The sequence below is a fragment of the Halyomorpha halys genome, unplaced genomic scaffold, assembly GCF_000696795.3.
Source record: "Halyomorpha halys isolate HHAL.00 unplaced genomic scaffold, Hhal_1.1 Scaffold218.1, whole genome shotgun sequence".
Lineage (NCBI taxonomy): Eukaryota > Metazoa > Arthropoda > Insecta > Hemiptera > Pentatomidae > Halyomorpha > Halyomorpha halys.
The window spans coordinates 397,258-415,663 of NW_027109445.1; the positions used below are offsets into that span (position 1 = coordinate 397,258).

The 18,406-nt window shown below is 28.1% G+C and overlaps 1 protein-coding gene across 2 annotated transcripts in view; it reads left to right on the forward strand.

Moving 5' to 3' along the window:
* Positions 1-18,406, forward strand: part of CCHa1-R (CCHamide-1 receptor) — a 475,427-nt gene that overhangs the window by 52,788 nt on the left and 404,233 nt on the right. The window contains exon 1 of one of the 2 annotated variants that reach the window (XM_067047618.1): positions 5,113-5,402. The exons of the other annotated variant lie outside the window; for it this stretch is intronic. The gene's annotated coding sequence lies outside the window, so the exon portion shown is untranslated. Of the gene's footprint in view, positions 1-5,112; positions 5,403-18,406 lie in introns of those variants that run through there. 2 annotated transcript variants of the gene reach the window in all.

An 18,406-nucleotide genomic window follows, 5' to 3' on the forward strand; every position in this document is an offset into this window, starting at 1 on the left:
ACAGTTGTAAATTACAATAAATAAATAATTAAAAAAAAAAGATATTTAATAAATAAAATATAAAGTATTTTTTTTTTATAGGACGCATTGACAAGAACATACTAAAAAATGTTTCAAGGAAATTGGTGATTCCACATGTGTAGCCTCCTCTTGCTAGTTATTATTAAAAAGTTTGTGTAACCAACATGGGTGAAGTCATGATAGCGGTTAGTACAAGAGCCAGAAAGAAAAAAAAGGAAGTTATTTCACCCCAACTTTTTATTATTTTAACGAAAACAATATATAATTACTAGTCAAAATTGATGAGTCTCCCAAGCATAGGTAGGAGGAATAAAAAAATGGCAGCTGTTTCAAAACGTAAAAAAAAAAATAAATTTTTCATTCGAAACTCTATATCTTTAAAATTATGAACACTAGAAAACCTAAGAGAACATTATTTGAATCAGAGTAAATTTTCTGAAATTTTAGCTCTAGTAGAGCTATTTAAGTCCAATGGTTCTTGAGATATAGCTTTTTTAAAAAGCAACATTTTATAAAAATGTACTGAAAGATTAATAATGATTTTATTTTGAGAAATCTTATCTCAGGAACTATCTTATGTATAGATGTCTATTAGCACATAAATTAAAGCTAGTTTAATATTATATAAAGTAGTATATTACCTTTACCTTCGTAGGTATAGTAGTTTTCATGATATTTGCTAAAATAAATTGATTTACAGTTGTTCAAACGATAAGTTTTATTTATGGAAATCTTTATTTCAGAAACCATAAGACGTACAGATGTCTGCCAGCACTAAAATTAAAGCTAGTTAAATTTACTATAAAATAGTTTATAACGTTTACCTTCTTATGAGTAGTAGTCTTTATGATATTTGACAAAATAAATTCACAAAATGTTGATTACTAGTTGTTCGGATAAAATGTATGATTTTTGTAAAAATACATCTTTAGAACCATAAGACGTACATATGTCTGCCAGCACTCAACATACAAGAAATTTAACCTACTATAAAGTAGTTCATGACACGTATCTACGTAAGAGTAATAGTTTTTATGATATTCGTATAAGAATATAAATTTGGCACATGAAAATTCCTCCAAACAACTATAAATCAATTTATTTTAGCAAATTTCATGAAAAGATATGAAGATAAACTACTTTATGGTCCACTAAACTAGCATTAATATGAGTGCTAATAGACATCTATACGTCACATATTTCCTGAGACCAAGAGTATATAAAAAGAAATGAAAATTTTGATGGCTTAAGAACATAGTTCTCTAAGCATCCAGGTTTGGGAACAAGAATTGTTAATAATTTTGGTATGAAGCCTCTGGGTCGGTTAAGATTTTTTTTACCATTATAATTACAATTATATTTGCCAACAAATAAGAAAAAAATTGAAACTACTAAGGTACGGAAACATCCTGTAAATCTCTCTTTTTCAGTCAGTATTGTTTATATCAAGAGAATAATTCTATACCTGGTTCCTTAAAAAAGTAATTATTAATAAAAAAAAAAAAGAAAAAATGAAATTTAACGCTTTTAAGCGAGAAAACTCATTTACTGGCACTTATCAGATTATGACCTAACGTAAAGCGATTTCTCTTTGATCCTTTAAAAGCACAGATTTTAAAATACTTCATTCTTAGTCATGTCAATGTAAATCATTTCATATTAATAAAAGAGACATCTATTAAATTAATTTTAGATTATACCATATATTTAGGCTGGTATGAAGCAACGTAATTATTCCTAATTCCTTCTATGGTATATTGGTGGCTGATTCGGAAAGAATATGAAACTTCCTTTAGTAGAGTCATAATGACGATAATAATAGACTTGTTTCAAAATTACAAAGAGTGTATTTATTTAAGTAGTAATAACAAACCGAAAAAACATAGGTGTATCAAACTGCTAAATTACTACTAATACATAGCATATACTGCCATTATTTTATTACATATAAAAATATGAATATCTAAGGGAAAACTAAATAATTAAATAAAAAAACGTTCCGGTTAATCAAGTTTCCCAATTACAAAGAATATATTTATTTAAGTAGTAATAACAAACCGAAAAAACACAGTTGTATCAAGCTACTAAATTACTACTAATACATTGTGTAAACTGCTATTATTTTATTACATACAAAAATATAACAATCTAAGGGAAAACTAAATAATAAACTAAAATAACGTTCTGGATAATCAGGTTTTCCAATTACATGGATTTGAATAAACGAATATTTAGAAACTCATTTCAAAGAATTCGTTCGATTTTTGAATAGAAAAGACTCATAGACTTCTATTTTTTTTTCATTTCTGTCTCCAGTATACCAATAACTATATATAGGTAATAAAGGCGTAGAAATATTTACTTTGAAAAAAAAATGTGAAATTCATCTTAGAAAATCCTAGAAATAAACAATATACATTGTAGAACTTTTTAATTTATAAAAATGAGGTTTTAAAAAATAATTTAATGAACTCACAGGAAAGTAAAAAAAGCTCAGAATAACTATGAAATTTTTAATTTTTATAACATTAAGAGTTTATTTTAAACCATTCACAAAATAATTGAGAACTATCTGTGCTGTTATTTTTATTTTTAATTTAAAGAAAAAAAAACCTTAAGAATAAAAATGAAACTGTAATATGTAATGGAATACGTAATCATAAAATAATGTGTAAAAAATAAAAAAAAGTGAAATATTTTATAATATATAAAATAAAATGGGAAATATTGTATAGTATACATGCTTATAAGGAAAATATGTAAAAAAAAAAATATAAATATAAAATTGATTTGATGCTGTTAAAAATAGGACAAAATGTTCCTATGGAGCATAAACATGTATGTAGAAGTTACAGAAAAAAAATATATGAACTGTTGAAATCCATCCATTTATGATTATTAAGATTTTTTATGTATTATTATTTAAAAATATTAAAACGAAGCTATCCTAAAATACAACTAAAGAACATTTGTTAAATAAATAAAATAAAAAAAAAGAAGTAACTTTTGAGTCTTTACGAACAAATATTAAATTATACAGAATGTTTACCTTTTTTACAGACAGCTAGTTCAACAGGATGGCGTTCTCTTTGCCAATCAAGTTATAGTATTCTCACTAACTCAGTTATACATTCTGCGAAAAAATTTCCTCTTCCTGGCTGTTATTTAGTCTGAGTTGTCTGTGCTGTGAAATAATGTCATGACATATATTTTTTTAAAGTTTTAATTATAGTTCACTTACATTTAATTAACTTCAATGGTTAGTTTATTTAGCTTTAATATAATTTTTAAAAACAGTTCTGACTTTTAACGATGGTTAAAATGACGTTTGATTTACTATTTTATAAATAATACATATAATGTAATAACTGTTTTAGATATTTGTATACAATGTCATTTACAAAAAAAAATTTTTTTAATGGTATTTATATTAACTTATTTTCATAAAAAAACAACTACCAGTAAGCTGGAGGAAAAAATCGTATTCCATTTGTTCATGCAGAATAAGTTCGAGAGGGTTGTTCGAATCAGTATTCCGAAAGTAGGCTCGGTAGAAGTTGACAGAAATTTTTTCGTGGTGTTATCTGCCACGAATATATAAGCTTTAAACGTGAAATACATTATTCATAAATATAACAGAAATAAAATACATGCGTTGATCTGTTTGTGCCTTTACGATGAAACCTCTCTTATATGTGGTCTTCTATTACTAGAAAAGGAATGTTTTCTATCAACTTCTGATAACTGGTCCACCTTTTATTTAAATAAAATACATACGTTTATAAGTTGTATCTTATACTTACAAGGATTTTGTATTAAAAAAATTAAAATAATTAATTAATAAATAGAAAAAAAATTGGGTAACAATATTTATAGTATTTAAAAAAAATAATAATAGTTGATTTTCATCTAGAAATTCTGAAAATACTTCATAGTTATATTTCATTTCTTGAGATTATACTTGGCCCTGCCGAATCAATAGATGCATTAATTTTTAATAGTTTGATAATTGCTAAATTTTATTTATGATATAATAAAATTAATCTGATCTAATTTTAACGAATTTCATATTGATTCTTTTATTTTTATAAAACTACTTCATTTTTGACTGTTCCTATTCGAATTCCCATATTAACTAATAAAGTTTATTGATTAATAGAAAAAAATATATACAATACTTTTCTAGCTTCGGTAGACGGAGAATAATATAAAACTCTCAGTTTTTCTAGTTATGATTTTCCTATAACGATGAAAATTTGTAATCATTTATATAATTTTTACACGGTTTCAACCATCATAGACAAACAATAAAGCCGATTATTCATAGGTAAATAAAAATCAATATTAATGATAAAAATACCATTAGTAAAATCCGGAAGAAGTTTCTAATCTATGTTTTATTTAGGTTGTTGTTTAGTACATCAAATACTGTATTGCTCTTAAAATGAACTCTATGTGTAATATTTAATATACATTTAAAAATGAATGATATAAATGTTAATTTATAGGAATGCCATGTTGGAGTGACACTTATGAATTTTGAAACTACAGAAATGAAATTTAAAACTACAGAACTTGTATTTGCAGAGAATTCTACCAAATCAAACTGTTAATGCCCTCAAATTGTTAACATATGGAAATTTCAAATGACACATTTTATGGGAAATTTAATTCATGCTTCTGTTATCATAATATTAAGAATAGAATAATAATGAAGTACTTAGTTTATTATAACTTACCCATTAGTTTCTCATAAATTAATCTTCATTTAACAAATAATAATAACACTATTTCACTAGATGCCATAATTCACTATGAAGAATAACAACTATGGAGAATCGTAAAACTGTACGAGCCTAAATGTGGAAGTCAAATTAGAAACTGTAAGAAAGATCTTAGTCATTTTATATATGTGCTTTATAAAAATATTCTAAATTTGTAAAACGTAAATATCTGATTAATATTAAAGTGTTAAAATATTAATTAATAGTTAAATAAATAGACAAATTTAATTCAAAGTATTGATTGGAGATTGAATTAAAAATACTGTCAACACTGAATACCAAGTGGAGGGAGAATGGTGTGATCTCTTCAGTCTAATGAGGTGTCGCTATTCGCTGTGATTTTATTCTAATTTCCACTTGAATTTGCTCTGGTTTTCATAATTTTACATCTTAGTGCGCTTCGGGTCTGTGCCGTTCTTTATTTTGCACATTTGTTTCGAGATTTATTAGAATTCGTTGAAGTAAAAGATATGTAAGTGTTGTTTTTTTTTCTGTGTGTTTTAAGTAAAAGTTCAAGCGTTTTTGAAGCTTTTGTTTTAACTAATATGGCGGAATGTGAAAATCAAGAACGAATAAAAATTTTGGAAAACTTGTAAGGTAATTTTTTTTTATGTTTTATTTCTTCAATTTATAAGCAATAGCAATATTTCCAATATATATAATAATTTTAATTTTTACATTGGCTAAACTCAAACAATTAGCAACTCCATGATCAAACAGATAATAAGCAGTTCTTTCCAATATTTGATATTTGTTTTACTGTTGGTTTACTTATTTTGTATTCCTTAATTTAAATACTTTCATTGATATAAATTTTTTCTATCTTTTTTTTAAAAAATTATATTACATTTTTGTTTTTATTACTTAACTTAGTTTAAATGATATTAGCTGAAAATATTGTGTAATGGAAAATAAAAAAATAAAAAGGAATAGCATTGATTATTTATTATTATTTTTTTTTCAATCATAAAATATGTAGAAACAGACTAGTAAAATGAAATATTATCACAGCCCAAATCCCCACATTATGTCCTTCACATCTCATTGGGGTAAGAGGTTATGGGTCTTGGTTGGATTTCCCCTTTTATCAGTTATATCAACTACTTTAAATTGAAGAAATGTTCTAGAGACTCCACAGGCAACATATGGGTTGATTATTGTATGGTTGTGCTCCAGAGGAAAAAAAAAATATAACATGATGTTTTCTTTAGTATTAAAGAAGTAAATGGCTTGATAAACTATTCTAAGTAAAATAATATTAACAAGGTTTTAGTTACTTTACACAAATGCTTACCATTTAAAAACTATTTTAAATCAATTCAGTGTTTCTGTTTTAATCAATATTATGTCCAATTCAGCTTCTCTAATTTTGTGATGTATTTTAATATCAAATTTAACTCAACTCTGTTTTTGTTTTTTAATAGTAATTTATTTGCCCTACCTTTGCAGTAAATTTTATAATTTACAAAAAAGAAAATTATGGAAATTACTAAAGAATAAAAATTTGAATACAATCCATACAATGTATCTTTCCCATGGAACAATTTCATTTAGATTTAAATAATTGCGAAAATGTCAATAAGTAGGAGCATTGCGATTCAAAATTTACTTGTTAACATTTTATTGATATTCCATGATATTGTTTTCAATTTTCTTAAACAAAATATATATACATTATTCATATTTGTTGTAGTTATTCAATAGTATTATTGTGAATATCCATCTTTAAAATCTGAGTGAAGCCATTATAAAGCATAGAAATAGAAAGATTTTATTTAGAAAACAAAGTGTTTGTAGCAACAATTGGTTTAGTTGGTTATATGTTAATACCTCTAACAGGTGACACAGTATCGTTTACTTTTTTTAATAATTACAGTTCAGAAATTATTTTGTATCGGTTTATCCCCATCGATTTGTTGAGTTCATATAATATAAAATTATGTCAGTTGAATTTTTTTTTTCAATTTTATTAGCAGTTAATAGAACCACAATAGAAGTGAATGACAGTATTATTAATTGATATACTAATAATTACATAATTTGATTTTGTGATTTGCACCCTTTATTTGGTTGTTTATTTTTAAAAAATAGGATATTAAAATAGTTATAATAAAAAGCAATCATAGATTAAAAAGTACCATGATCAATCCCCAAAACCTTTTTATTGATAAAGCTCTTACAAATTTTACTAAGTTACAATATTAAAAAATAAAACTACACAATTCAACATTTTAGTCTTTCAATTTTTGGCCATTTTCATAACTATATAGTGTGTAAACACTATAGTCTTAGTATATCTCAGTAATCGGAAGCATCTGCTAAATATTTAAAATTGAAAAAGAAAAAAAAATATTTCAAACCTGGTATTAATTAACTAAATAAGGTAAAAAATAGTCAAACTTTATTCAAGTTTACTTGTTTTAAAAATATATCCCTAAAATGTAGGTTATAATTCAAAATATCAATCACTTTTTTTCATTTTAATATTCATTATTGAACAAAAACATTACATCGCACTTTAATTACAATAGTAAAACAAAGAAAGTGCTATATAGGGGCAATCAACTGGAATAAATTGGCTATTAAAAATGGCATATTATTTATTTTGTTTATTAAGTAATTCTTCATATTGCTGCTTTGTTTTAATAATGGTACATATGATTTTTAAAAAATACTTTTTTATACTTGTATTTGATGTATTCCAAAGATAATACCATAGACTGGAATTAATTTATGACAGCCCTATTATCTTTTGGATAGTCTGAACGATGACTTCAGAAAAGGAAATAAACCCAGTCTAAGGTATTATCTTTGGAATACATTTCTATAAATTATTGCTATGTTGTTTTCTATAATAATTATTTCTTATGATTTTCTTCTGAATTTGGTTGTTCATTCTTACAATGTAAAACTTGGAAAATCGAATATCAGTCCTTTTTCAACATGGTGCTTAGTACTGTCTTTTTATTATATTTATGATTTACTTACTTCTTCATTAATTTGTGTGTTGGCATGTTTTGTCTTTTATGTACTGGCCATTAACACCATAATAATCAAACCTTAACACTTTTAACATTAGTTTAAAACACAATACTTAAATTATGTTTATTTCTATTTTATCTTTCATATAACTAGGTACATTTGTAATGTCATTGACTTACAAACATGAAGGATAAATAAAAATGTTAGTGAGTATACCACATTAGTTGTTCAATTAGAACAAATTACCTTGAAGCCTGAAAGGAAAATTAATTTAAGTCAGTATTAGATATTAGTCATTTTGAGAAACGAGGTCTTAGAAATAGAATTGCAGGAAAAACATCCGCAATTTAAAATATGCAATATACTTAGTAAAAAATGCTTTATAACGAGTATCATTTTTTTAAAAAAATATTTTTATGGGTTTAATTTATAAAAAAACACTTTTTGAAACTAGTGTTATAAGTTTAAGGAGATATTTTTGAGGAGAAAGTGGTATGTCTCCGAGAAATACCAAAGATAATACAGATTAGGTGAAATTAAGTGCTCATACATACATTTTTATTTTATTTATTTATAAGAACTTACAATGTTTAATATAGTAAGTGATACATTAGTTTTTCCCTCATCCACATCCTCATCATTACCTGCAACTGGTCCTGAGTCTCCAATGGTGTCATGAGCTGTAAGAAAAAATTGATTAATTAATTAGTCCTAGTTGATGTAGTATAAAGAAATAAAAGAAAGTACTTCATAGATATCTTAGTTTTCATAACTTACAGGTTGTTCTTTGTGCATATGAAAAGGTAACCATTAAAAATGAGTGTTTTTATTCATCCATTCCTTTCTTCTTGTATCAAACGATATCCAAAGCTTAGAAAGAATTAATATCTTAATTTATATTTTCTATAAATTAATGTTAGATTGATTTGATAAGCACCTAATTCATTGTTATGTAACCACAATACTGGTTGGGAGGCCTTATTTGCATCCTTTCTTGTTATTGGATTAGTAATTTTTTTTCTGAACCTTAGAAAAAACTATATATATAAATGTCATTTTTGTCAATTTTTTTTTCTTTTGTATTTAAGAAATTATGATCCTGGAAACAGTCCACTTTTTCTCTTTCACTCTTATATAAAGGACAGAATATAGTGACAAACAAATAATAGTTCTAAATATACACATTGAAACACAGCATTGAAACTGCACTAAATTTGGCAAATGACAACAGCTTTTTTAATAAAAATGTCTTAGCTGCAAGATATATAATTATATATGATTATGATTATGTGGTACTTTTTTCAACAACAGTTATGCAAGGATGTGATGATCATTTTAACCAGCCAGGTATTATAATAGTTCATCTAAATTATTTATAGTTTTGCTTATTATTAATTATTGATTTAGCAGTTTTTCTTTGTTGTTTATTCACTAAATTATAGAGATCTTCTCAGTTATTATCTTTTCTCAACACACAATATGTAGATCATGGTTATGAAATCCTATTTCCTAGTAAATATAACACTATGAAAAATTGCCCATTTCATAAGATTTCAATTAAATATACAAGATTCAAATATAAGATCAGATATATCTAAAACTCAATGACATAAAAATTGATTTGAATAAATATAATTATAAAAATAGGGTGATTACTATAAAGAGTAACACTATAATTAAATCACTTTAAAAAGTAAAGTGATATAAATAAATTTTCAAAATTAATAAATTAAATGAATTATACAAATTAATTTAAATTAAAATTATTGAAAGCCCTATGCAATTAATCTGCTTAAGCACTGATTTTTTTCTCTCAATATTTTTATGGATTTGACAAGTTTAAATGGCACACTTAAACATTTAATTAATACTGCATTTACTTATGTAGAGCAATAGTTAAGAATGCATTTTCCTAGTGTACATACATTCTATGATGGTTAGGGAGTTTTCATTTTCTGAATTAAATTTGGGATATTTTGATTCCTGATGAGGGACAGTAAACATCCAGTGCACACCTGACTTTATTTCTCATAATTAAGTACGTTATTCTGAAATAGCGGCTTAACGGGATTATTTTATAGTAATGAAAAAAATTATGCTAAATCTTAATTAAATTTACTATTAAAATAATTAAAAATATATAAGTATATATTTTTTATAGTTCGGATTTGAAATTTATAATTAATGTAACTTATAACTTTGTAGTTATAACAGTGATTTTCAAAAGACAGACAAAATCCAGTTCCCTTTTTTCAACAATTGTTTCTAAGGGTCATGTTGGTTATATCGGTAAACAATTATTTTTAATAGACATAATGAATTATTTATATTGCAGCGTTTTACAAAAAAAAAAAAAAACTTTCTTATTAACAAATAAAACTAATTAAATACAGGAACATTTTAGTGACGTGTGGGATCCTGAAATTATATATTATACATGACCTACTACTTTTCCATTATATTTTCATAAGTTCATTTTACCATTGCCAATGTTTTGTCTGTTTGCTTGATAGTGGATTTAGGTTTAAGAGGACCTAAGAACGTTTCGGCCTTTTTTTTAGTTTCATATTTTTAGTGAAGGGTATTTTGTTGAAAATAGCCCTTTATTCGAGAATCGATCTAAAATAAAAAGTATATAAGATGGAACCTCCCAGTTTTGTGGTGGAAGTTTTGAAACTGATCCCGGTAATAAATCATCTTATAAGTCAATATTTTATATTATAATGAATCTTGATTAAGTGGGTGCCTGAACCTGCTAAACCAAGACGGGCCCTAATCCTTGGCTTGGATTGGAGGAAGACCTAAATCTTGTGACATTTAATTAAGTGAATCCTTAGAGAACGACCGATCTTATCTGCTACGGTATCAATCAAGTTCCCTTTATTTCTAATATTATCTCTTGTTTCCTGCTTTCTCCGTTCTTGCTTAAGTTAGATTAAAAGAGTTAGAAGGCCAACAAATTCTTTCTTTAAATGTTTCAGCGTGAAATTTTTACCCTTATATCAACATTAATATATCATTTTATGTTTGCTTAAATGTTTCTGGAGCCATGCCTTAACTAAGCCTTTTTTTTTTTTTAATCACAATCTTACAAAATTTGTATGGTTTTGAACGTTTGACGTTTGAATACACGAAAAATGCAAAACTAAATAAAATAAAATACGAAATCAGATGCGATCATCATACAACTTTCACTTAACACCACTTAAGATTTTGTATAGATTAGTGCACTCCTGTTGAATTTATCGTTATTTGTGATTTCAGAATTTTTTTTATTTTTATTTATTGAACTTTACAACTGTACATAAAATACAACACGTTAATTTGAAGAAAGATTGTAATGCTATGATACAAGCATGTCGAGAAACTACCCAGTGGTAGCACTATAAAAACATTTTTATAAAATAAGGTCTCGAGGCCATATTCTTTTCAGGCGTCTCGGAGGATTGTCAGGAATGAAAGAGGAAGCAAGGTTAGAAACTAATGGGTTCGATTGGTTAGAGAGTTTATAATGGAAGGCTTGATATCTGGTTCGGTCTAGATTGATTACATAAGGAATACTAAGGTCTTTATGGATGATTTTATTTGTGACAAAGTAAGGAGAACTGAGGATTTTACGAAGGATTTGGATTGTAAAGATTGGATACGAGAGGAATTCGAAGGTTTAGTGGAGCCCCAAAGCTCAACTCCGTATGCTCGGATAGACCTTATTATTGTCATGTAGATCTTTTGTGATGGACAGGAAGTTTAGATTGTTTGTCTAGTAAGTGCTGTAATAGTCGGAATCCACGTGCAGTTTCCTGTCTTTTCAGTCTTATATGAGGATTCCAAGTTAGTCGATTGTCCAAATGTAGTCCAAGGTTGCGGATTCATTCTACAGGGTTAACAGCAGCATTATTAAAGTATACTGTAGGGCAGTTGGCAGATTTACGAAGAAGAGTATTTCAGAAAAAAAAGAATCTAAAGACCAAGGGCAGCAAAAAAGTTTATATTTTTCTTTTGTAATAAAAGTTTATATATCTTGAAGTGTTAATAATGAATATAAACTCTGTCAAAATTACAACAATTTAACAAAAAATAACGAAGCCGTATCAAAAGGTCTCTGATTAAATTCTTTAATATTTTGTAACTGTCCATTTTTTTTTATTGCTGACTATGAGAACTGATGGTTTTTTTTTTTTTTTTCAAATAAACAAAATAATACGTACTTTAGAGGTATTAGTTTTTTAAAAATTCAGCATTCAAGTCCTGCTATGTTATTACAATGAGTATAAGACCTATCAGGTATTAAAGATTATCTGATTGTACACCGAGTTTGATCAAAATCGTTAAAGCCATTTTTGAATAATCGAAAAAATATGAAAAATCAATTCCTTAAAATGGCACTTACGACAGGTCTATTTAATTGATAAAAATGCTGTCATATCCCATGCATATATCCACCTTAAACATGTAATTTGAGTCTCATACAACTTTACGTTTATGAGCTAGTCTGTTCACACTCAGGCTATTTTACGAGTATTGGTATTGTCGACTCAGGGGACCTCACAATGTTTTTTTTTCAATCGAATAATGGAGTTGGATTTTTTTGGGGGATCGCAATACTTTCCCTTAATATATACCCCATATATACGAATAATATAAGGATATAAGCACGATTTGCCACTTAATGGACAGCATTAAAAAAAAAAAGTACAGTGTGGACTTAATATGAAGTATTCTTTACCGAATGTTAAGCAAGCATGCTGCAAAATGTTTGGACACTATAGGCTATTGTCTTTATATATAATAGGGAATAATGAGGTGTAGATAGTTGACCGTAGATTAATGATTGGAGAAGTTTGTCGGGGGGTGCGGTCAGCAAAGAACAACATAAATAAACAAAACCATTTTTATTTATTTTATGCCGACGTTTCGACCTGGGTTTCAGGTCTTCATCAGGGCTATAGAACAAAAGTATCTTCTTACCTACATGATAGTATATTTCATCTGTCACTGTTTTCAATCTATCAATCAATTCCACGATTATCAATCAATTAAAATTTTTTTACTATTCAAGTTATCAATTTTTTATCATTTATGATTTAATTCAATATTTTGTATACTTCTAAATTTGTTTTTATACTATGACTTTTCAATTGTATGTTTCTCTAAATGTTTTTGTTATCTCTTTTGTTCTATAACCCTGATGTAGAACTAAAACTCAGGTCGAAACGTCGGCATAAAATAAATAAATATGGTTTTGTTTATTTATGTTGTTCTTTGCTGACCGCACCCCCCCCCCCCCGACAAACTTCTCAAATAATTATAAAAAGGAATGTTCGAATTTTTTGAATTAGTGACCGATTTAGTTGCAGTTTATTTTAAAATGTCCCCTTTCGTCGTGGGAAGGTTTAAAGATGATGAAATCCCCGAATTTTCAAGTAGATAAAATGTTATGAACATAATTAAGCGTTAGGCTCGGGTAAGATATGTCAGCAAATTTTTTTTTTTTGAAAAAATAAAATCATATTCGGTTTAATCTTCATCTCAAAGTACTAAATACAATTTTTCAAGGAAAATTGAAAATCATAAATTTGTACCTTGATTTTCGAAGGATTTTTTTATCCTCCGATGAAACTCATAATCCTCTTTGTTTTATCCGATTCGTACGCTAATCGAACCATTTATTTCGTATTTTATGCCCACATTGGAGGCATATAACCCAAAATATGGGTTTCAACTAAGGGGAAAAATCCACACGTTTTATTTTTTAAATCCGGTTCTAATTTGTTTTAAAATACCCGCCTTAAAAAGCGGAAAATTCGTATTTAAGGGTAAGATGAGGTGCTGAAAACGAATATTGACTTTGTTTCACTTCTGAAAAATCTTTTACCACACTTTCATAGGTCAGTCGGTCTCATATTTTTCAATATTTTGAGGCACTGGGAGGGGTTTCATATAAAAAAACTGGGTAGCATATACATGAAAATATCTTAGATAATAAAATTACCTCAAATAATAAGAAAATATTACCTAAATTAGATCAGCATTAACGATGACACTGCGAAGTTAGTCGTTATCAAATACGTTACCATAGTTACCGTCCTATCACATCATCTATATATACAATTAGTAAAATGTTCCTATACACATTACATCATTGACGGGTTCACTAGTTATTTTATATAAAATGCGGTTGGATTATTTAACAAGTGAATAATTAATTAATGATACTAAAACTTTTTTTAGCCATAAGTTGCATTCATGTTATAATTTCTAAATATTTATATTAATAAATAAATATCTTATTTGTTTTATTGACCAATACAGCTTGTTGTGTATCGTACCAACCCAATGTATTTTGGTCAGCTTCGTTGAATAAATAATGTGGCCCTCTCCCCACTCTTCAATAATTCGTCCTGTAGTTCGTTTCATTCCTTATTCATTACACTTTCACTGGTTTCGATTCTCAACTCTATTCAAAGTAGGCGTTCCTTGTATTTTCATCCTAGAATAGTGAAAACTGTTGTACTATAGTCAGTTGAAAACAATTTAAACAGGATAGGGGAATTTGGTCGTTGAATACTGTATTCGTATCCCAGAGGACCAGAGTATTATTTTTAGATATTCCAAAAACCACTAAACCATCGATGTGTGAAGAAGAGATGATATTCATGAGACTGGCTGGGGCATCTCGTAGTCAAAAGCTTCTGGAGAGGCACTCGAGTTGGTAACTTGGTATAAATTTCAGATATCCATTCTCCCGATATCGAAGGACGTGCAATAACATAGGAATCAGTCGGTTTGTCTTCTCCAATCTATGAAAATACACTGGTAAAAATTTATCTTATTCTTTTTGAGTCGGAAACGTATTGGGAGTAATACGTTAGTTGAAATATATTGCTGATGGTGTCAGAAAATTTACCGGTGTTATCGAAAATATTATCTTTCCTTCCATCCAATATTTTTGATAAAGAGTTAAATATTTGAAGAGCGAAGTATCTGACAAGTATTGTTTTCCGATAATATATCCAATACCAAAATGATGTATCTGAATATTTATGAGAGAATCGTGTTTGAATTGAGCCGTTGAACGCATTAATCAAACTTACAGCATTGAGATATTCAAAACTTAAGTTGAATGTTTTTAATAAGGAATGATAGCTTTTATCTATAAAATCAGTCACTATCATATCTAATTTGGATTCATGAAATTTTGCTGAGAATAGATTAACTTACACTACTTTTACACTCAACACCTCAATTATGGTTGCAGATAGAAGTTATTAACTGATTTCTTATCATGATAATTGTTAATCAGTTATCTTGCTTTTTATTTACATTTATTATTATATTATAGTTCAATAATACAATATAATGTAATATTTCATATGACATATTTCTGTTATTTTTCTCTGTTCAATCATGGTTCAGCCAATTTAAGTCACCTAAAAGTCAACTTCAACCAAACTATATATAAATGGGCAATTAATGTATTATTAAGTTCTTCCTTAATTAATAGGGATAGTTCCTAAATCCTGCTACTCCTATACATATTTGGATACATCACCATCAATTATATACAGGATAATATGTGTTATTCACTTATGCGAAGAAGGCTAGTATAAAGGATAAAAAAAAAAAGAGATGAATAAACAAAAAAGAGAAGTAAGGGTTAGGAGTTAACTGATATACCGTGATATACAAACAAGCGAATTTCTGGCCTGTTTACCATAAGGATCCTATTCACAGTTCCTCTCGGGCGAATGTAATTCGGTTTTATTTTGCTCATTTTTTACCTCCACCCTCCTCTTCCCACTCCCTTAACTCTTTTGAAATGATGTTACGTTACTGTGGGCGAAGGCCTCAGGCGAATTTTACAACATTACGGTCGAAACAATCGTTTAGAAAAAAAAATATATAGCACATACCATATACTTTTTATATTTTGTGTTCTTATTTTGTACATTTTTATGTATATTACAAAAATACATTGTGTAGTGTTACGTTCGGTTTTCAATTCAACCCTATAATCAAATTTGTTTTTTTTTTTAATAATTTATTTATTGATATTTACAACTGTATACATATATACACATCAAGTAAATTTGCTGTAAGTTATATTATGACATGATAAAAACATGTGAAGAATCTACCCATTGATAGAACTCCAAAAACATTTCTAAAGGAGAAGATCTCGAGGGCATCTTCTTTTCAGACGTCTAGGAGGATTATTAGGTAGTGAAGGAGAAGCCAGGTTAGAAACGAGTTGGTTTGGGTGGTTGGGAAGTTTATTATGGAAGGATTGGTATCTGGTTCTGGTCAAATCGGGAACATAGGGGACATTGAGGTCCTGATGGATGATTTGATTTGTGACAAAGTAAGGAGCATTAAGGATTTTACGAAGGATTTTGGACTGTAAGGATTGGATTCGAGAGGAATTAGATGGTTTAGTGGAGCCCCATAGCTCAACTCCGTATGTCCAAATAGGCCTTATAATAGTCATGTAGATCAGTCTTTTGTAATAGATTGGAAGTTTGGACCGTTTGTCTAGTAAATGTTCTAATAGTTGGAATCGACGAGGAGTTTCCTGTCTTTTCAGTCTTGTATGAGGATTCCATGTCAGTCGTTTATCCAGATTTAGTCCTAAGTAACGGATCTGTTCAACAGGAATGAGTGGGGTATTATTAAAAGATACTGTAGGGCAAGACGAAGGTTTACGACGAAGGGTAAATGTGATTTGGTGGGATTTATTGGAATTTATTTTAATCCTCCAGTTTTGGCACCATTCTTCGAGGGTGGTGATGTGGGATTGGAGGGATTGGGATACAATGGAAGGATCATTATTCACTGACAATAGGCATGTGTCATCGGCATAAGTGGTGAGAATAGTGTTAGGATGGGTTGGGATGTCAGCTGTAAAAACTGTATAAAGGATAGGACCAAGGATACTACCCTGAGGTACACCAGTAGACTGAGGAAACAGGGATGAATAAGCGCTGTTGTGATTTACTTGAAATAATTCATGATCTTTAGTTTGCTAAAGCATGTTAAATGGAGAAATATTTCCTTCATTCACCATGTTAAAATAACATATAACATCGTCTGTAAATAGGTCTGCTAAATGGAGAAGACAGTTTGTGTTTTAATTGTCTTAGTATTGTTTTGGACAGTTTTTAAACAAGATGATCAGTAGCCAAACTTTCACATAATTTCTACTTTAAACTTACTTTAGGTATGTTGTAATAAATTACTGTAATCAAAACTTATTAGAAACAATAACAAAAAGTTTTGGAAGTGAATGTTATAAAAATTGCTCAAAAAATCCGCTAGGAGCTCTTATGCATTTAACATGACTTTAAAAAGAGCTGCTCACAATCCTATACTTATAACATTTAACATGGTAAAACATTTTACATTTAACACATCATGAATACCACTAATGTATGAGAGTCGCTGAGCTCCTGCACTGATTTACTAATAAATTATAACGAAAATATTTAGGTTATAAAAAAAATATAAGATTACAAATTGTTAAAGACATAACAGATCCTTTCCGTCTTTGGATACTAATAATTTTTGGCAATTTATTGTAGAAAGACGCCTGTTAGGAATTGATTTCTTCTTCTATTTAATTTTTAATCTATAGGCATTAATTAACACCTGTTAATGCTTATTCGGCTAAAAATGACAGGCACCGATCCAACCCATAATTAAAGTAATATCTATTCTCTTCTCTCATAGTGTAGGTCGCAACCTATAGGTAAGATGTTGAAATAAGAATTTTTTTACCAGTAGTAGTAAAAGAGGAGTTGGTTTGGTGTCGTTTGGGCCAGTTAATGTGTGATAAAGGGGAATTAAGACCAGCATGAAAAATTTTGAATTTCTATCATTGGGTATGGGAAGACTAAAATAGTTTGAAATTATGATGAAAACGGCCATGGTTGCGGTCACAAGTGAACAAAAATAGTCAACAAATATTTATTTTCCGACGTTTCGCCTCTCTTTGTAGAGCTTCATCAGTGCAAAAAAGATACAAAAACAACTAAAAACATATTGACATAGTAAGATAATATGATACGAAAAGGTAAATTAGAGTAGAGTTAAAATTATGTAAAAATAAGTGAAAAAAAACATTATATAAAATAAAATAGTGTTAATATAAAATAAAAAATGATAAGTTAAAATAGCTTATATATAATAGTAACATTATATTTCTTATAATTAAAAGTTTTATTGTATTTCTTATAATTATTAGAAAATAGTTTGGCTTAACCATCCTTATTAAGCTAATTATGGTGTTGGTTCAACAACTCATACCTGCGTGGCCAGTCGCAGTCTTTTCATCTCTTCATCGCTCTTATAGTCTTGGTGGTTGAGATTCAATTTAATGTTTTACTCTTGCTCACCTTTACCAAGTGTCCTTTCTATTTATTATTCCTCCAGTCTTTCATCACAGGGTCTTCCTTGGTGTAAATTTAGTGCTTATTCGTTGTCACGGTCTAAGATCAGCTCATCTCCTGAAGTTAGGACCAACAGACTGATCAGCATTCCTAACAACCGAAATGTACCATTTTTTAAAAAATAAAATCAAAACCAAATAAATATCAATTTAACTTCTTCATCTTGTTCGTTTA